We start from the raw sequence: 22353 nt of genomic DNA on the forward strand, positions 1-22353 counted from the left end.
AGAAGGCTTAAGTGGGGCCTATGGAGAAGGAAGAGAGGTTAGGTGAGTCAAGCCTAATCCAGGTCAGCCTTCCCCATCTCGTTTTCTTTGTGTTATGTGCCTTCAAGTCAATTACGACTTATGGCGACCCTATGAATCAGTGACCTCCAATAGCATCTTCTGTGAACTACCCTGTTCAGATCTTGTAAGTTCAGGTCTGTGGCTTCCTTAATGGAATCAATCCATCTCTTGTTTGGCCTTCCTCTTTTTCTACTCCCTTGTTTTTCCCAGCATTATTGTCTTTGCTATTATTTATTTATTTATTTATTACATTTAAACCCCACCTTTCTTTTCATGATAGAAACCCAGGTGGCTTACATATGGTTCCCAGACGGTCTCCCATCCAGGCACTGACCAGACCTGACCCTGCTTAGCTTTAGCAGGGAGCTGGCCTCATGTGCCTTCGGACCATAGCCTGGGACCAGGATTCTAGTGAATCTCATTATGTGTCCAAAGTTTGATAACCTCAGTTTCATCATTTTAGCTTCTAGTGATAGTTCTAGTTTAATTTGTTCTAACACCCAATTATTTGTCTTTTTCGTGGTATCTGTAAAGCTCTCCTCCAACACCATATTTCAAATGAGTTGATTTTTCTCTTATCCACTTTTTTCACTGCCCAACTTTCACATCCATACACAGAGATCGGGAATACCATGGTCTGAATGATCCTGACTTTGATGTTCAGTGATACATCTTTACATTTGAGAACCTTGTCTAGTTCTCTCATAGCTACCCTCCCCAGTCCTAGCCTTCTTCTGATTTCTTGACTGTTGTCTCCATTTTGGTTAATGACTGTGCCAAGGTATTAATAATCCTTGATAAGTTCAACATCCTCATTGTCGACTTTAAAGTTACATAAATCTTCTGTTGTCATTACTTTAACCTTCTTGACATTCAGCTGTAGTCCTGCTTTTGTGCTTTCCTCTTTAACTTTCATCAGCATTTGTTTCATATCATTAATGGTTTCTGTAAGTAGTACGGTATTGTCTGCATATCTTAAATTATTGATATTTCTCCCTCCAGTTTTCACACCTTCTTCATCTTGGTCCAATCCCACTTTTCATATGATATTTTCTGCATATAGATTAAACAAATAGATGATAAAATACACCCCTGTCTCACCCCTGATGGGGAACCAATAGGTTTCTCCATATCCTGTCCTTACAGTAGCCCCTTGTCCAGAGTATAGGTTGCGCATCAGAACAATCAGATGCTGTGGCACTCCAATTTCTTTTAAAGCATTGCATAGCTTTTCATGATCTACACAATCAAAAGCTTTGCTGTAATCTATAAAGCACAGGGTGATTTTCTTCTGAAATTCCTTGGTCCGTGCCATTATTCAACCTATGTTTGCAATATGATCTCTGGTACCTCTTCCTTTTCTAAATCCAGCTTGGACATGTAGGATTTCTTGCTCCGTATATGGTAAGAGCCTTTGTTGTAAATTGTTGAGCATTACTTTACTTGCATGGGATATTAAGGCAATACTTCAATAATTACTGTATTCCCTGGGATCCCCTTTCTTTGGAACTGGGATGTATCTTAAACGCTTCCAGTCCTTGGGCCATTGTTTTATTTTCCATATTTGTTCATTTTCCAGTCTTCCTTAATAGTGATAATGTGTGTTTCTCTGAGAAGGTAGACAAGGCTTGAGAATTTGGAGTTGCATGCAACAGTTGTTTGTTCAAGATACCTTTCCAGTTGTAAGATGGCATTGACCTATGCGGCCTTCTCCATCTTGGTAACCTCCAGATGTTGGACTACAGCTGTCATCAACCCCAGCCAGTATGGTCAGGGATGATGCAAGTTATAGTCCAAAACATCTGGAGAGCACCAGGTTGGGGAAGACTGGCCAAATGCTTTTTCACCTGCAGTTAATATGCATGGTTTATCCAAAGCAAACCCACAGCTACAGCTAATGCACATGGCTCTTCAGGCATTAATGCTATCTCCTTTTCAAAAGGTAAAAAATTTTACCTAGCTAAAAGCGAAACAAATCAGACCTTCACATTCCCCGGTGGACTAGCCATTTAGGGTTATTAGTGACATCAGGCATAGCAGTTGCATAACAACCTGTTTTAACATTTTAGAGAGGAAAAGGAGCCAGGGAAGGTCAAGGTCCCTCCCAGGATGGTTTCAGCCAGAGGAAAGGTGTAACCAGATACAAACTGAGAAGGAAGCTGAGTTAAGATGGAGGAGATGAGACAATAGATCAGAATTGACTGACTGCATATTTGTGGACAAAAGTTGTAAGGAGGTGTTGGCTCCTTATGAATAAAATTAAACAACCCATAGTAGGGTAATCGTTTTTATTAGGACCAACTAAAAGGTCACAAAATACTGAGCAAGCATTTGAATTCTCCGGAATAGGGTGGATATGCTAGTCACAAGAAGTGCTAGGCTAAAAGAATTTGATTATCCTCTGCTAAGTGCACTACAAATTGAAGGTGATGTTAAAATGACATCGTTAGGGTTACGCAAACCAGTTGTTAATCATCACAGTGAACATAAGATGTGGTTAATCCCAATGTGGATGCCAGATATTTTACCCCCCCCACACACAACTTTTTATTGTGTAGTCATTGTCATTTGTGCTCATGACTGTATTGGGTTTATTATATACGATCCCAAGTTCAATACTGTTTGCACATGCAAAACTTTCAAGGTGATGCTGCTTCACTTCCAATCAGTGCATGGCCTATAGCTCCCTCCTTAAATCCTGTAACTTTTTACACCACCGTTGTTTTTGGAGGGGTGTGTGTTCCATTTTTGTTGTACTATACTGCAAGAATGCCCCTCCAGATGGCAACAATGTGGTAACATTGGGCAAGCATCACAGAGCAAATAATAAAGTGGAATGATGTGTGAATCCATCACTAATGCACTATTATTGTGTCAATGACATCTTGCTGAGTAAACCCACAAAACAAAACCCCCACCAGTCTGAAGGGGTGCATCTTGGAAGGTTACCCACTTTTGGTCTTAAACATTTTGCTGCTTGAGTTGAAGGACGAGATGGCTCAGCTCTGTTTTACACACAGAAGCCACCTGGACTGGCAGCTGAATTTTAATTGAACACTGGCAAAAAGATACAGCTATACCTGATGCTATATGGCTCAGGAGTCCAATACATCAAGGACTGCCTCTCCCCATATGAACTAGCCTGGACCCTGCGGTCATCATCAGAGGCCCTTCTGTGTGTGCCCCCACCACCACCCGGGAGGTGCGGAGGGTGGCCACACAAAGAACAGATCTTTTATAGAACAGTCTTCCCAGGGAAACATGGCTGGTGCCATTCTTGGCAGTGTTTAGGCACTATGTTGCCTCTTACATTGGTGGCCATCTTTTAGTGGGGTGGGTAGGACCTGGTTCTAATTAACATATTGCTGGATGGAGGAGCATGTATTGTCATTGTTTTACCTTCTTTCCCTGGTTTAATTTTTTTTTATGTATTGTGTTTTATTTTGCCAATTTGCTTTGAGATTTTGTATCATATAAAGCAGCAGTTGTTGATGATGGTATTATTGTTGTTATCATCATCGTTGTTGTTGTTGTTAATGATGATGATGATGATACAGGATCCCCTACTACACCTGAGGGCAGCAGGTTTGGGGGCTCAGGTCAGGCCATGTGGCACACACAGTTTCATCCTCCAGCACCTTTCTGCTGTTCTCCATCCGCAACAACCTATTGCCTCATTCTGCCTAATGGTAGGCCTGGTCCTGACTGCTTATTCCAAATAGTTGTTTTATACAGAGTATGTCTTTTGTCCTCTTTCTTGGCTTTCTAATTTACCTGTGAAAGCAGACTAATGACCAAGCAAAAACATTTAACAGTACTGCCATTCCTTCCTTCCCCCTCCCCACCGTGAAGGAATATGACAACATATTTTGTTAAAAATGGTTTTGTTAGAAAGATCACTAAGGAAGAGCAAGCATCTAGTTCTCATGGATATTTCCTGCAAAATCCATATGTGTTTAACATCCTGATTACTTTTAATGTGTATTCCTTCAAGGACAATTTTGTTTTCTTATGAATCATGTTGGAGTCTGCCCAAACTGCAAATATGATGACCTAGATACAAGACGAATAAAAATCTTATTAAATAAATTATTGACCTCTAATCGACTTTCTTTATTGTCATCCTTTAATTTTGTTGGGTGCTAACCGATTTACTGATATCGCTCCTAGGATATTCTTCCAGTCTTTCCCAACCTTTGGGTCCTTAGATATTGCTGAACTACAACTCCCATCAGCCCCAGCCAAGATGGCCAATGGTCAGGAATGATGGGAATTGTAGACCAGCAATATCTGGGGACTCAAAAGTTAGGAAAGGCTGCTTCAGACCTTGGACTAGACCTGGGAATTGTAGTTTGTTAAGAGTGCTTGGAATTGTAGCTCGGTGATAGATAAACTACAGTTCCCAGGAATCCTTGGGAAAAGCCATGACCATTCAAATTGTATAAATGTGCTTTAAACATATGGTGTAGATGTGACCCAAAAGTCTATGAGCTTTTTCCCCTGGCATTAACTTGTACCAGCTGTTGCTATGAAATTTTATTCACAATCTAATGCTCTGCTCTGTATATATAATAATTTCATTGAGCCTCATAGGGTTAAAGTCAGTCCTGTTCCTTGGACAAAAAAATCCAGATTTCACCCACCTCTTGCTCATCTCAGACATGGTTCTTAATTAAATGGCAATGGGCGTTCTCAATCATCTGTCAAAAGGCTGTGAGTGAGAATCCAGTAATTTGATTAAAAAAACAAATTTCACTATTAACCACAGTTAAAAATAAAAACCTCTGTTTAACAAACAGGATACAATCTCACAGTTCACAAATTGGGCACTGTTCTCTCACCGGAAGAGTTCTGGTAGGTGAATTTCTCATTATTTCTTAAACCTTGTCCAAGAAGTGTTGATGTCTGCTTGGTTTCAGAGTTTGGCAGGAAGTTTTCAGGCAAAAGTAGCATGCCCTTCCGTCCATGGTACATTTAAAAGCTCTTTTCAGGGTGAGTCATCGGAATTCTGTGGTTTGTGTATCCTGAGCAGAGAAAAGACCCTCTGTGATTATTGGACACTGTAATCAGCTTGCAGTTTGTATTCTCCTTTATAACCAACTTCCTGTTTTTTTTTTTAAGGTAGGGAGTTTCTTTGGATAGATCTTTTCCTCTCTGTTTTATGCATCTTTTGTTGATCTGTGTGGTATTTTTTACAATAAGCACACCTCGCCCCTTGTTTTTTAAAGCATGCATTGACCCCTATGCACCCCCTCATGAGAAAAGCAGGGAGAGTTAAAGCACAGTGACACAGTGGTAAATTCTGAAGTTTAGGAGTTTATCATGACAGTCCCTATAGCTGCACCATGAAAGGGGAAGTACACAGTGTGATATCTTAAAAAAAAAAAAGAGGATCAGCTACCAGGCATAAAACAGTGAGCTGACAATGGGTGGTGCAATGGTTCAGCATGCTGGGCTTTAGCTGGGTTCACATACCTGATTAGTCATGGAGTTCACCTGGTGACCTTGGACAAAGTCACTATCTGATACCTAATCAAATGAACATGTCCCCTTCCAGACTAGGTATGAAAAGATTTGTCCATTTCAGTTCTCTCAGTTTCTTAGTTTCCCAATCTTAAATTCAGTTGTCCACATTGCTGCAGCAATTTGTGTTTTTTTCAAAAATCCTCATGAAAAATTTCCAGCATTTTAGGGCCGATTTCTCCTAATAAACACATTTTATAGGCAGTTTTGACTAATGTACACATTTTTGCAAGCAGTTTTCTCATCATATAATGCATTTTTGTATGTTATTTTCACTTATATTTTATGCACTCTATCCCCTAACTTATGCAGTTTTGTAATCATTGGTTGGCAAACTGCATTGCATAAGTACAAATTTCGAAGGGTGGCTGTGTTTCAGTTCTCATATTGTTTCAGAAACTGCAGATTTGATAAGTTTGGCTTGAAATGCCACCTGAATCAAATTTCTTATTCATCCCTATTGCAGACCCATCCTCCACACACACACCAAGCTTGCAACAACAGGCAAATATTGCTCTAGCAGATGATGTCATTGCCCCTGCTGTGAAAAGATCAGCAAAGCTTTACTATAGCACTGCTCTTCATTAAGGATACTCTCTCCTTTTCTCTCTAACTTTTCTGGTATACCAGAGCATTTTCAGTGTACCTGAGGAATCACATGATGAAGTGCAGTGTGTACAGAGGCAGCAATGGGACGACATCATTTTGCCACTTTAAAATGCTGTGACATCACAGCTCAAATGTTGGTTCCCTCACTGCCAAATGACAATCTTCAAGACAGTATTCTTCTAACCCTGGTTTTGCCAGCATCTCAGAGAGTTGCTTTGATGTCATAGGGAGCTGCCTTAGACTGAGTTAGACCATCTAACTCAGTCCTGTCTACTCTAACTGGCAGCGGCTCTCCAGGGGTTCAGGTGGGAGACATTCCCAGCCCTATCTGGAGAGGCTGGAGATTGTACATAGGACCTTCTGCACATAAAGCATGCAGAACAGATGCTCTACACCGGGCTGGGGAACCTTTGCCTCTCCCCTGATTTTGTTGGATTACAACTCCCATTATCCCTAACCAGTGGCAATGCTGCTGAGAGCAGATGAGAGTTGGTGTCCGACAACATCTAGAGGGCCAAACTTTTCTAGTCTTGACCTACACTGACCTTTGGCCCTTCCCTTTTGTGTAACCTCCCAGCACACAAATCAGAAAGAATGCTCAATAAATAGCCAATATTGTCTAACCTACCCACAAACTTTGTGCAAAGAAATCAGGATGAATGCTCAACAAATAGGTTGTCTAGAAGTGGCCCAATAGAGGAAGATGGGTATTGACTCTTCTTGATAAAGGGGGATGCTTGACTCTAGGTAGGTGCATTTCAGTGCTAATTGGAAGGATGCATAAGGCATTTGAGAACCAGTGGATAAGTGATATAGGCCCTATTTAGGCTTTCTGTTTTCGTGTGATGAGGGAGAGTCTGGACGTGCTAGCAAACCCTGCACCTTCCCGTGCATGCCCTTCCCCTTGTCTGGCAGCCTTCTGTGAGCTGGGTGTGACCTTCTGCAGTGGGGAGCCTTCTGCACTCATGGACACTCACTGCACAATTTAGAGTTTATATGAGTTCTATATGGCACCCCAGCCAATAATCTAGCTGCTGCATTTTGGACTAATTGAATGTTCCTAATCATCTTCAAGGGCAGCCCCACATAGAGCACATTGCTGTAGTCCAGGAGGTTACCAGAGTACAGTGGCCAAGTCATCTCTGTGGCCAAACACATCACCTTGAATATGTGGACTATAAATGGGACACTGGACACTTAAATACTGCCCGGCTGCTCATTTAATTTCTTCACTGACTTACCATTGGTCTAGAACTTTGGTCTGGTTTCTTAGCATCACTATCTCAGTAATCTTGCTAATGTGAACCACTTTGAATAGTCTGAAGTGCTACACAGTAATATTATTTGTTTGTGCCAAAGGGGGGAGGGAAGTACCTCTGCGCAAACTGAAGTCCTAAGGAATGTTTTGTTCCTTTGTATAAGGGCCCCTTTGTCAGCCAACCGCAGCAGACATTGACTCATCTGTTATTGTCTGGCTGTGCATGCCTCTATATGGCACCTTGAAAATTCAGCTGTCAAAAGCCACCTGCAAGCTTTCATATAATACATCCAAACTATAGTCTTTCTGGAAGGGGTGTGGTTAGATTGGTTCATATTTTCACCTTTTGTAGGAATGCCAAATCGTGGAAGCGTTGGGGAGTACTGCCAGGGATTTCTTCCTATTAGACTGCAGTTCACTCTCAAAGTTGTGGTTCTTCCTTATTTGGAGCACAAGAAGCTGCCTTAGTTCTGATTTAGAGAAATGGTCTGTCGAGCTCAGTGTTGTTGACACTGACCGGCAGCATCTCCCAGCCCTACTTGGAGATCCTGGGGGTTGAACATGGGACCTTCTGCATGCAAAGCAGATGCTCTGCTGCTGATCTGTCGCTCTTCCCCAAGGAACAACTTTATTACCGAGCTCCTGGAATGTAAGCGTTCGTTTTGCCCACTTTCCTACCTGCCATTCACGATTACAATGTCTAATAATACTAGTGTAATTTTGTGCTGAAATGAAATGTTACCACCTTTTAACATTTCATAATGTTCATACACTGCAGAAAAATTCAAAAGATGAGAAGATGAATCAGCAGATGTATGATGCTATATATTCCCTTCTGTGTGTGCGCTATGATTGCCAAAAGCGACACCTAGTGGCAATGTAGAATCCACGTGCCTTTTAGAGGAGGTCATCTTTTGATTTCTTATAGAACTTTGTCCACGTGCCCAGATTGTGGGGGACTTTCCGTATCATATTTGCCATGTGTGGGGCTAGAAATTGAAGAACTTTTTAAAGAGCATGCAGCGGTGAAACTCCACTGTACCCAGCACATGTTCTGCGTGAGAGAAGTCTGGGATCTCAAAACTTGTTCCTGCTCATAAAAAACAAGGACTGGAATCGGCCCACTGATCATTGTGTCCAGTCTCTTGGCTTAAGGTGTGGTCTAGACTGTAGAGAAAAGGGCCATAGCTCTGTGACAGATCATCTGTTTTGCATGTAGAAGATCCCAGGCTCAATCCCTGGTGACTCCAGGTAGGGCTAGGTAGACCTGTCTGAAATGCCAAAGAGTTGCTGCCAGTTAGTGCAGACAACACTGAGCTAGATGGGCCAATATGCCCTACCAATGAGCTACAACCCTTCCCCTGTTTAAAAAAGTATCTTTTAAAATTGTAATTTTCAATTCACTCTTGAATGCACATCATACCTAGGGCAGATCCACACCATTCATTTAAAGCACATTCAACACCCATTTGAAGCACATGAATCCCACCACAGAATCAGAACTGTATCTGTGAGGGAGAAATGACACTTCCCAGTATTCTTTAGGGGAAGTCATGCACTTTAAATGCGAGTTGGATGTGCTTTAAATGTATTGTGTGAATCCACTTAATATTTTTTATTTATTTATTATTTCAATTTATATACCGCCCTTAGCAGAATAGCTCTCAGGGCGGTGAACAAACAAGATAAAATACAATATATCATAGTAAAAAAAAAATCACAAAAACATGTACAAACAAACAACAGAAAGCACAACAAAAACGAAATACAACACAAATTAAGAAGGATACATGTTAAAAGTAGAAAGATTAAGAAAATTAAAAGATTAAAATGCCTGGGAGCATAAAAAGGTCTTTACCTGGCGCCGGAAAGATAGAAGTGTAGGCGCCAGGTGTACCTCTTCGGGGAGGCTGTTCCACAACTCAGGGGCCACCACAGAAAAGGCCCTAGATCTAGTAACCACCCTCCGGGCTTCCCGATGAGCTGGTACCCGGAGGAGGGCCTTAGATTCTGAACGAAGTGAACGGGTAGGTTCATAACGAGAGAGGCGTTCCACAAGTTATTGAGGTCCCACACCATGTAAGGCTTTATAGGTCAAAACCAGCACCTTGAATCTCGCCCGGAAGCAAATAGGGAGCCAGTGCAGACGCGCCAGAATAGGTGTTATATGCGAAGACCGACTGGTCCTCGTCAATAGTCTGGCAGCTGCGTTCTGCACCAGCTGAAGCTTCCGAACTGTCTTCAAGGGCAGCCCTACGTAGAGCGCATTACAGTAATCCAATCTTGAAGTTACCAGAGCATGAACAACGGAGGCGAGGTCGTCCCTGTCCAGATAGGGGCGTAGTTGGGCTACCAGACGAAGATGGTAAAATGCATTCCGTGCCAACGAGGCCACTTGGGCCTCGAGAGACAAGGAAGAATCGAAAAGAACCCCCAAACTACGTACCTGTTCTTTCAGGGGGAGTGTAACCCCATCCAGAACAGGGTGAACATCCACCATCTGAGCAGGGAAGGCGTTCACCAGCAGTGTCTCGGTCTTGTCTGGATTGAGTCTCAGTTTATTAGCTCTCATCCAGTCCATTATCGCGGTCAGGCAATGGTTCAGCACATCAACAGACTCACCTGAAGAAGATGAAAAGGAGAAATAGAGCTGCGTGTCATCAGCATATTGATGGCAACGCACTCCAAAACTCCTGATGACCGCACCCAGCGGCTGCATGTAGATGTTGAAAAGCATGGGGGACAAGACCGACCCCTGAGGGACTCCACAATGGAGAGTCCATGGTGTCGAGTGATGTTCCCCAAGCACTACCTTCTGGTGACGGTCCGCGAAGTAGGAGCGGAACCACTGCCAAGCAGTGCCCCCGACACCCAACTCCGCGAGTCTCCCCAGAAGGATACCATGGTCGATGGTATCAAACACCGCTGAGAGATCAAGGAGAATCAACAGAGTCACACTCCCCCTGTCCCTCTCCCGACAAAGGTCATCATACAGGGCAACCAAGGCTGTTTCGGTGCCAAAACCGGGCCTAAAACCGGATTGAAACGGATCTAGATAATCAGTTTCATCCAAGAGCGCCTGGAGCTGGCTGGCAACCACCCGTTCCAAAACCTTGCCCAAAAAAGGGACATTCGCCACCGGTCTATAGTTGTTCAAGTTATCTGGGTCCAAGGAGGGTTTCTTTAAAAGAGGTCTCACTACTGCCTCCTTGAGGCTACCAGGGACTACTCCCTCCCTCAAGGAGGCATTAACCACTTCCTTGGCCCAACCGGTGGTCCCAGCCCTGCTAGCTTTCACTAGCCAAGATGGGCAAGGATCCAGAACGGACGTGGTTGCCCGAACCATTCCAAGCACCTCGTCCACTTCCTCGAGCTGCACCAACTGAAACTCATCCAATAATGAAGGACAAGGCCGTGCTCCGGACACTTCAATGGATTCATCTGTTGCAACATCGGAGTCAAGATCCCTGCGGATACATGCGATCTTATCTTGAAAGTGTCCAGCAATTTCGTTGCAGCGGGCTTCCGATGTTTCCGTAGTATCGTGGGGGCCAGAGTGTAAGAGCCCACGCACGACTTTAAAAAGCTCTGCTGGGCGGCATAGGGATGATCTAATAGAGGCAGCAAAATAAAGCTTCTTTGCTGTCCTTACCGCTTTTGTATACAACTTATTGGTGGCACTTACCAAGGCATGATTGTATCCACTGGGAGTTTTCCTCCATCTGCACTCCAGACTCCTCCTCTCATGTTTCATCGCTCTCAGCTCCGGGGTATACCATGGAGCTGTATGAGCTCTACAGTGGAGGGGGCGCGCGGGAGCAATCGTGTCAATAGCCCGGGTCATTTCCGTATTCCACAGTGCGACCAGGGCCTCGACAGGAGCACCAGTCCTATCAGCCGGAAAATCTCCCAGAGTCCTCTGAAAACCTGCGGGATCCATCCGGCTCCGGGAGCGGATCAACTTAATAGATCCTCCACCTTTGCAGAGGGAAAGAGCCGCTGTAAGTCTAAATCTCAGCAAGCGGTGATCTGTCCATGACAATGGGGTAGATGAAAAACACCCCACCGCCAGATCACCATCTCCATGTCCAGTGGCGAAGATCAAATCAAGAGTATGTCCCGACACATGCGTTGGGCCGGTAGAAAATTGAGACAGCCCCATTGTTGTCATGGAGGCAATGAAGTCCTGAGCTGCACCAGATAAGACAGCCTCGGCATGGACGTTGAAATCCCCCAGTACCAAAAGTCTAGGGGATCTCAAGAGCACCTCCGAGACTATCTCTGTCAGCTCAGCTAAGGAAGTTGTTGGGCAGCAAGGTGGACGGTACACCAACAGTATTCCTAGTCTGTCTCCCTGGCCCAATACAAGGTGGAGACATTCCAGACCAGTCGCCATCTGGACAGGGTGCTTGGTGAGAGGGAAAGAACTCCTATAGACCACAGCGACCCCCACTCCCCGGCCCTCAGATCTACCACAGTGCTGAACCAAATACCCGGGTGGACAAAGCTGGGAAAGAGCAACTCCTCCCTGATCAGCCACCCAGGTTTCGGTTATACATGCCAGGTCGGCACCCTCCTCCAGAATTAAATCATGGACAAGTGAGGTTTTATTATGTACCGACCTGGCATTCAAAAGCAGCACTTGGAGATCCGAGAGCTGGCTGATAGGACAACCAACAAACCTGTGGGTATGAGGAGAACCGGAACAAGGCACAGACACAATTTGTCTGGGACGAGTTCCCCTTACCTGGCCTGTTCTCCTCCTAACGCCATACCTCCCATTACCCGTCACTACGTTAATTGGGGCCCCCGAAAGCCCCCCCACGAAGGATGGAATCTTTTCTCCCAGGCACATGTTAAAAATACACAAACTCACACAGACAAGCAATCATACAATCATTCACCCAACAGTAACGCACACACACACCGAACAAACAACATTAAAATTAATTAGTCCTCTTCAAACAACAATGGCAGTCTCGGGCCCCCCAGCCAAGAACGAGCCGCCAGCGATGGCACCAGGACAGCAACACAGCCCCAAGCAGCGACAACAGCGCCCACACACGAGCAGAGAAGTGGTGAAGGCAGCGGAGCCGCAGTGGTAATATCCTGGGCAGCGGCACGGTCCTCGGCGATGATGAAAACGCCTGCAACCAGCGGCGGCGATGGCGGCAACACGAGCCGCAGCGACGAAGTCCCCGGCAGCAATACGGTCCCAGCAGCGGCGAAAACGCCCCGCGTGCAAGCGGACAAGCGATGACAATGGCGGCGCGGGCCGCGGCGCAGAGGCCCCCGCAGCGGCACGCCCCACAGCAGCAGCGACAACACCCGCATGCAAGCGGGCCGACAGCGGCAACGGTGGCGGCGCGGGCCGCGGCGACAGAATCCCCGACAGCGGCACACCCCCCGGCAGCAGCGACACGTCCGTATGCAATAGATGGTATCTCTCCTCATAGATGTTCTTGTAGGCTTCTAAAACTGCCGGATGGTCTTCTACTTCTTCCAGCTTCTGCCAGATTTAGTTTAAGATGTAACGGGTGCCTGTAGATGGTATCTCTCCTCATAGATGTTCTTGTAATCTATAGGTGTCCGTCACTCCCAGGGCCCAGATCTGCAACAGTCAATGAGCATCCGCCAAAGCAGGAAAGTGCAGATACCCCACAGAGCGTCACAGATGCAACTCAGCTAAACACTAGCCGCCACAACACCACAACGTTATTCAATATCAGCTCTCCTGTTGGGCTATTTTGCCTGCATGTAAATTGTTTTAATTAATTTTTCAAAATGCAAATGAGCTATAAAGTGTAGTGGGTGACCATGGGCTACTCACCATCTTTCAGCCTATGTGCCCCTCAGGATGAAAACAATGGAGAACCATGACCACCTCAAGGAAGAAAGGCATACTTAAAATGTAGAGGAAGTATTGTATGACCATAGTGTGAAATCGGATACTTATTGGGACACAGTATGACAAAATATTTATATAAGCATGACTATCAAATATGTTTATTATTTACACAACCTGTATAGATATTTATAGTGCAATCCTATGTTCATTTACTCAGAAGCAAGTCCCAATGTATTCAATGGGGCTTATTCAACCAGGGAAAACTGCAGCCTCAAGTGATAAGGAACTTGTTCTTTTAACAAGCCTTTTAAGTTGAGACCTTATCCCAGTCTGTGTCTGGGTTGGAACTGCTTTTTAATATGTTTTTAAACATTTTCTTTTTTTCTTTTTTTTTAATGTTTTTAAAGCTTTTAAAAATGTTTTTAAAGATGTTTTGTTTTAATATATTTTAAAGTCTGTTTTTATGATTTTTAAAGTGTTTTTAGTGCTTTTGTTTGTCGCCCTGGGCTCCTACTGAGAGGAAGGGCAAGATATAAATCAAATAATAAATAAATAAAGATAAATAAACGAACTTCATTCACCCAACCCAAAATTCAGAATCATGCCCCTTTAAGCTGTTTTGCAACTGTTTATACTTGTTTTATGGTTATTGGTTTTTAAAGGGATTTATTTCTTATTGTGAGCTGCCTTGGTTTCCAACCACCAACCCTACCTCACAGGGTTATTGGAAAGACTACACACACACACACTTGTAAAAATGCACCCCATATAATAGTTTATTGTCAAACCAGTTGGTCATGCAGAACATTTTTTTAAAAAACAGTATTAGTTTCCTACATAAAAAATGTGATACCTAGGTAAACCCTGCCTAATTGCTTTAAAAGTAGGATTGGAGAGGGAGAGAAAGATTTACAACACAAAAACAATTCTTTGCTATGTTTACTCAAAAGTCCCATTAATTTAAAGCACAATCCTAACCATGTCTACTCAAAAGTAAGTCCTAATGAATTCAATGGGGTTTACTCCAGGTGCATGGGATTAGCATTGCTTTACTCCCAGAAAAGCAAGTATTGGATTAAATACTTTCATATTGCCAAGGTTTTCAAAGCATTGCCCTCTCCAACAGCCCAGGGTCTGACTCTTGCACATAAGAGGGAAAAAAACCTGTAAGCCATATTCTTACTTACTTAAAATGAAGATCTCTAAGCCACCATTTCCTGACGTTGCAATTAATTCTAGGCACTGCCTGGGTCAACAAATCACAACCCTGGCTTCACTTATTGGCTACAATCCTGAAGGGGCGGGGTTAGAGCCAGAGCTTGGAAAAGTTTTTTTTTTAACTACAACTTCCATCAGCTCAATCCAGTGGCCATGATGGCTGGGGCTGATGGGACTTGTAGTTTAAAAAAGTAACTTTTCCACGCTCTGGTGGAGCTAGGTGCTGCTATAACAGATCCATTAAACAGGTTTAACAGTCACGGGGGGCGACTTTGACATGGAATCCATGAAGTCCCAAGCCGACCCATCTGAGGCAGCCTGGCATGGATATTAAAGTTCCCCCAACTTTCACCACTGTGAAAAGGTTCTCCAACAACACATCCAAGATGCAGCAGGGTGGACGGTACACAAACAACATCCCCATTCTAGCTTTCTGTACCAGAACCACAAACAGTCCCTCAAACTCAGACACAGTATGGATTGTTCTCCTGGTGAAGGAGGTGGACTTTTTAAATGAATGATTGCAACCCCCTCTCCCCACCCCTGTGACCTGGAATGGTGCTGAACGAAGTACCCAGGTAGATGCAGTTGGGTTAGCAGAGAGGTTTGGAGCGGTTGAGGCAGGAGCGTCGCAGTGGTTGCAGCGGCATTGTTGGCGGGCCCTTAGGGGCCCGCAAGGTCTAGACTCTGGGTAGAGAGAGACTGCTAGGCTTGGCAGGCCTGCTTCATTTGACGTCCTCCTGCGCAGCCTGGTTGGCCTTTAAGGGCCTGGAGGCAGTGGCATCACTAGCGGGAGTGCGGGGGGGTGCAGACCTCCGGTGCGTGCCCTCCTAGGGGCATGGACGAGGCACTCGACGCCAGCCACCCTGTCTATGCCCCTGGGAGGACGTGCGCCAGAGGGGCACCCAGCCGCAGAAGGCCTGGGAATGCTGGCGCGCCTCCCTCGCCCCGCCGACGCTGCTCCCGCTCCCTCTCTCGTCCGCCCGCCCGCCCGCCCGCCTCCGAGGAGTCGTCGGCACAGCCTTGCCGGACAATGGGGCGAGGCGGGGTGGCTCTGGGTGTCACCCCCCTCATGGTGACACCTGGGTGCAGGCCGCATTCTCCGCACCCCGGTAGGGACGCCCCTGCCTGGAGGATTGGGATCACAAGGTTTGGAGTCAGGGCAGGGAGAGTCTCTGCTAGGGCTGGCAGAGTGTCTGCTAGGGCTGGCAGGCCTGCTTCATTTGGTGGCCTCTTGTATGGCCTTGCTGACCTGTTAAGGGCCCAGAGGGCTGGGGTCAGAAGGTTTATAGTCAGGGCAGGGAGAATCTCTGCTAGGCTTGGCAGGCCTGCTTCATTTGGCGGTCTCCTGTGTGGCCTGGCTAGCCTGTTAAGGGCCCGGAGGGTTGGCATTGCAAGGTTTGGAGTCGGGGCAGGGAGAGTCTCTGCGAGGCGTGGCAGGCCTGCTTCATTTGGAGGCCTCCTGGGTGGCCTGGCTGGCTTGTTAAGGGCCTGGAGGGCTGGGACTCTTTGGGGCCTACAGTTAGTGTTGGAGTGTGGGAGGTATTTTGGGGCTGTGTGACTGGGCATTCTTTGCCTGGTGGCCATTTTGGCAGACTTTCTGTGAGGCAGCCATTTTGGGAAGGTTGTCATAGGTGGCCATTTTGATAGGCGATTGGCAGCCATTTTGGAAAGGTCATCTGGAAGATAGCCATTTTGGTAAGGTCATCTGGAGGGTGGCCATTTTGGTAAGGTCTTCAGGAGGGTGACTACAGTAGGGCCATGTTTTACAGCGATTTGCTTTAAAGCGATTAGCTAATACAGCTGTCTCAATTAGACGCAATGAGACTAAACCCCACTCATATGGCGCTTGTTCCGCTTTTATGGAGGTTTTCAGGCATCGCGTGCCATTCTATTTAAGGGGTTCCGCTTTACAGCAGTTTTCGCTTTACAGCAGGGGTCCGAAACATAACCAGCCATATGAGTAGGGCCCTACTGTATTTTTGGTAGGGTCTTCTGGAGGGTGGCCATTTTGGTAAGGTCACTTGGAGGATGGCCATTTTGGTAGGGTCTTTGGGGGGGCCCATTTTGGTAAGGTCACCTGGGGTGGCCATTTTGGTAGGGTCATCTGGTGGGTAGCCATTTTGGTAGGGTCTTCAGGAGGGTGGTATTTTTGGTAGGGTCTTCTGGAGGGTGGTCATTTTGGTAAGGTCTTACACAGGTGACCATTTTGGTAAGCTGATTTTAGGTAGTAGCCATCTGGGTTGTGGACCATGCCTCCTAAGAAGGGTGGGGGTGGCCCTAGGGAGAAGGGCAAGGCCGCAAAGTGGCCTGCTCAGTGGTGGCCTCCTTCACCTCAGGACGTCATCCTCTGTGGATTAGAGCCCTGATGTTGTATCTGCATATTCAGGGGCAGTACTTGCTGGATATGGAAGGGGTGTTTCTTCTGCCCAGCAGCAGCCTATGAGTGATGTTTGTAGATAGGTTGGGGCCCCCGTGGGCACTCCTGCTGCAGGGGCAGCCTACCTCACTGCCGACCCGTTGTCTTCCATCCAGGTTGGTGCAGTTCCATTTGGGGAGACATTAGCTCCTCTGGGGGCCCATTTGCTGTTGGCAACAAGGGAGCTTATTTGGAAGGGAGAATGCATGGATGTGTTTTCCCTGTTATAAAAAGGTTAAGCAGGAGGAGAGAGACAATGAGAAATTGAAAAGGAAACGGTGGATAGGCCCTGGGGTAATTGGATGGCAGGAATTTTAATTTATATGGGGGGGGGGTGATTCAGCGCCAGCCTATGAGGCAGCAGCTTTGGTGAAATACCAGGACATAATATTTAGGGTGCATATGGAATTCATGGGGTTATGGCTGGCCTATGATGAATTTTTTAGGATAAGAGCAGCAGTGGTATAAACCTACAGTGGGACAGAAAGGACCCGGGTTGTGGTTGCAGTTCATGACTGCAGCTCGACCTGTGCAAGGGGATAAAACAGATAGTGGGCATTTACTGGGTCAGTCTGCCACTGTGGCACCTTCCTGTGGGTCCATGGGGCAGGGGATTCAACACGCCTGCTCTGTTGGGAGTTCTGTGCTAAGAGCTTTTGCAACAGGAACCTGTGTAAATTTGGACATGAGTGTTCTATCTGCACTGGCTCCTATCCTTTTACGAGCTGCTCTAGAGCTGAGGGGTTTAAGGGTTTTCAGAAGGGGAAAAAGCCCGAATCTGGAGGGCAGCCTTCAGGTAAGGGGTCCCACCCTGCTTAATATTTATGGGTTCTGCCTTTGCTCCATCAGTATCCTAGGTGGGTGGATGCACTCTACACTCAACATCAAAGGCCCTCCTCCGGGCGCCTACTCCGAGCCACTACTCAGTGGTGGCCCCCAAATTATGGAATGATTTGTGTGACGAGGTGTGCCTGGCGCCAGCACTGTTGTCTTTTTGGCGCCAGGTCAAAACTTTCCTCTTATCCCAGGCATTTTAGCATGTGTTTTTAAATTGCTTTTTTAAAAAATGTGTTTTTAAATTTGTATATTTGTTTTTAATGTTTTTAATTGTTGTAAACTGCCCAGAGAGCTTCGGCTATGGGGCGGTATACAAATGCGATCAATCAATCAATCAATCAATCAATCAACTCATCCACCCAGGTCTCAGTTACGAATGCCAGGTCAGCCTCCTCACCCACAATCAAATTGTGGATGATAGATGCTTAATTTTGAGCATTTAACACCATCACCGCAAGGCCTCGGGGTCAGATGACTGGCATCCCTAGACTCTGAAGCAGAAGGCGAAGCAGCGGGGACACGGGCTTTGATGCAACTAGCCCTCTTCCTCCCCTGTTTACCTTGCCAACCACCACAGCTCCCCCTACCCACCACCACTAGTAGATTTTGGTTTCTCCTCATTTCTCATTTTTCCAGTCTTAGGTTTGGTATGTTTGCCATATTTCTGCATCAGTTTGTGAAATCCGTCTGCATTTTAGTGCACATTTATCTTAATAGACACATTTTTAAACAATTTCCCCTAATATGATGCATTGCTGAAGTTTTTTTTAAATGAATGCATGCATTTTTAGGCACACTTTCTTGTAATGTATGCATTTTTGTACAGTTTCCGTCCCCTTTGCAGAACTGCATCACAACATTTGGAGAACTGTGAATTTTGAAGGACAGCTGTGTTTCAGTTTGCACATTGTTTTGGGAAGTGCAAATTAGGTACTAGGTTTGCATTAAAATGCAAACTGGTTTGCCCTCATCCTTAGCCTAGGCCAGAGGATCTCCTGGGTATGAGGTGAACTCTATAACAAAAGCATTGCTGTGGCTTAGGCATGTCTGCATGTTCTTGTTCTATATGCCTCCCCTGCCAGTGGAACACACAATGAGGACATCTTCCTGCTAACTGTAGCCTGAGGAGTAGATTCATGTGGAAGGAGATGCTATTTCAGCTATCCTGCTCCCAGGGATTTAAAAGTGATAACCTTGAACTGAGTCCAGATGCAACTGGGGAACCAGTGCGCCTAATGTAATACTGGTGTTATAGGGTCAAAAGAGCAGGCTCCCATTAGAAGCCTTGCTTGCTCCAATGGAAGTTTCTGGAAACCTTTTATGGACAATCTCCTGCAAAATGTACCCAATAACCTAATTTTGAAGTGCCCATGTGTAAGCATGGCAAGATCAAGCTTTCCCAGAAATGGCTACTGTTGGTGGGCAAGATAAAGTATCTCATAAGACCATTTATGTTTTTCTACAAGAACTCTTAGCCTAAATATTCTGTGCTATTATTGCAGTTAATGACATCTTTCATGGGGCAGTTTGTGAGTGTTTTCATAACATTCTTAAAAACATTGTCCAGTACTTGTACGGGGGAAAGTACCTAGGTTTCCTTGCTCTTATTCATGGGGGATTTCCCACTCTCCTGAGAGTGAGATATAATGACTGAGATGTTTCCTCCTTGCCTCTTCAAGCTTTGTGATATTTTTATCGTTTGGTGACATGTGAATCGTAGCTAGTTCTGCTAGAGGATATTTATTGTAGCGGCAAAGTCTACATACAACCCTTTCGACCCATAGCTGTTAGCCATGATGGCTATGTTCTCCTCTGTCAGAGGCAGAATGCCAGTTGCTGGGGATTGCAAGTGCGGAGAGTCCTATTGCGCTCAGGTCCTGCTTGTGGGCTTCCTCTAGGCATCTGGTTGGCCATGGCGAGTGCTGGACTAGGAGGGCCAGTGGCCTGGCCTGGCAGGGCTCTTCTTACATCCTCATATGTAATCAATTGTAAGTGTGATTTTTGGGTAATTTCCAGTATTTGGAGATAATCACCATACAAACTGGCCACTGTATTTGGAAATGTTTTGAAAGGCTGCCTCTGTAACTGCTTGGGGCAGGCCTTTTCTTCCTGCTTTGAAAGGATACTGGGTTGGTGAGCCATCTCTTTACATCAGCTTTGGACACAATGCAGGAAATTTCTCTCCTACTGACTTCAGTGGGGCTGCATTCAAACAGCAGTTTATTCTGTTTTCCTGACATTTTTCTATCTGATAATTTCCACATTTTATTTGCTGTTTCACACTATGTAAAAGCCACTTCTGGAGATCAAATGGGATGTAGTGGAAGTTTAGTGCTCATTTCCATTTTAATTGTTTCCAGGAAAAAACGCAGGAGTAAAGTGTTGAAACATGGGACGGTTTACTGGCATACACTCCTTTCCCACCGTTTTCATGGGGGAATCATGGGGGAACAGAAGTGGGCATGTGCAGAACGGTTGGGGGGAGTAGCGCAGCATGGCAGCTTTTCAGTCAAAAAGCCACAGCTCCATAATGCAACAGGTACGGCAGTGTGAAAGGAATGTTAGAAATCGGGGAAGAAGCGCTACCCTTATAATCAGTAAACCTAACTAATAAACCTCATGTTTGACTGCACCCTGGGTAGGGAAAATATTAAAATAGCCAGCCCCATATCAGCTGCTGCCCTGCCCATGTTGCCATAGCAGAGCATAGGTTATGTTGTTACTTGGCACCAAGTCACAGCACACCACGACACAATCCCCACATGAAGAGATGCTATAAGTTAGATGTCAGGGAGGGCTACATGTCTCTGGACTTATGTCATGGGCCTTAAAGCTCACAAGGGGGAACTCTGGTGATGGGAAGGGAGAAAAGTAGGGCTGGGCACTGCCCTCCCTATCCACCCTGTGGCTCTGATCTGTGGGCCCTGAGGAGGACCAATCGGCCCTGTCCTGAAGATGGGATCACTCATCCTGCCCCGGATCCACCCCCAAAGTTATTCAGGGGGTGGGGCTAGGGGATTTTAAAAATTAAAAATATGGTTGTGCGGGGAGAAGGAGTCACTCTGCTGCTCCTTTGCAAGTGGCTTCCCCACATTCAGGGAAGCCGCTCACTAAGGGGATTTGGTTTGTGGGGCTTAGGAGGCCTGATGGGAAAGGGAAGAGGTTGGAAGGAAAGACACCTACCTTCTCCTAAGAAGAGGTGCTTCTTTTCCCTGGTTTCTCTCTTCCTTACCATGCATGCATGCCTCTTTTTTTTGCCCTGCACCTGTGTGGGGTGGACTGAATGAACAGCATACGTTGGCAAACCACGCTGCTGTTCTCAGTACACTATCTCTCAAGACATTGCGATCTGACCAGTGGAAAAACAGGATGTGGTTAACTTTATGGCTGTAAACGATACTGACATCTGTAGTGGTTAAATAACTGCCTGCATATTGCCACGTAGATAATGCTGTTGTACTATGTATGTACGTGATGTTATACAATAGTTAAAGGTCATAGGCTGTTTATGGAGAGAAAATAATCCACGCCTCCAGGCGGAGGTAAAATAAAAGCGGAGACCAGAATTACGAGGGGGGCTCCGAAATTGAACTCTGGTCTCACCGTGTCTCACTGTGTCGTGATATCTACATCTGGTGACCCCGACGTGATTCAGAACAAACACCCTCGTACCCACTGGCAGGATCAGCCAACGGTGCACCTCAGCGTACAGCTCCCATTCGTGAGTATGGGGGGGGAATTGTCAGCTCAGCAGAAGGTTCATGCACAAGAGCTACAAAAAATTTTAAAACAGGATACCTCAGCTTTTATAAGTCGTTCTCACATTGAATCATTGTTAAAAACAATTCAATGTCAATGTCCATGGTATCCAGAGCAAGGATCACTACGTCAGTCAGATTGGATAAAGATAGGGAGAAAATTACATGAAGAACCAAGAGCACCTATTCACCATCTCTTATTATGGCAAAAGTGTGCTGAGGCCATTAGTCATTTAGGGATAAAAGAGACATCGCTGTTTGCCAATTCTGACCAGAAAACTCCTCTTTATCCCCAACTTTCTTTACCTACACCTGAAAAGGATATTGAGAAATTTGTAAATGCTCCTCCATATAGCCCTCCAGTCCAACAAGAACAGGTTACTGGGAAGGTTAAAGCAGCCATAGCTCAGGCTGCAGCCTCAGGATTATTATCTATGGAAGAAATGGGAGACTGGGAGGGTACAATTTCAGCTTTTCCCGTTACATATCAGCCAGATCCTAATAATGCTAATAATCGCATAGCAACTTGGACAGCTCTTCCGTTTTCTGTTATTAGAGAAATAAATAAGGCAGTAAGAGAATATGGGATTACGGCTAATTATGTACAAGGGATGTTGGAAGGAGTAGCTACTGGATATAACATGATCCCTCAAGATTGGAAGGATCTCTTTAGGATGATTTTGACTCCTTCGCAATATGTAGTTTGGGACCAAGAATTTAGACATGCTGCTATAGCAGCTGGGGATGCTAATATCATTCCCGAGCAAATTTATGGGTCAGGTAATTTTGCTACCATAGCACAACAAGGGGTATTGCCTGAAGC

This window comes from Rhineura floridana, chromosome 1, assembly GCF_030035675.1.
Source record: "Rhineura floridana isolate rRhiFlo1 chromosome 1, rRhiFlo1.hap2, whole genome shotgun sequence".
Taxonomy (NCBI): domain Eukaryota; kingdom Metazoa; phylum Chordata; class Lepidosauria; order Squamata; family Rhineuridae; genus Rhineura; species Rhineura floridana.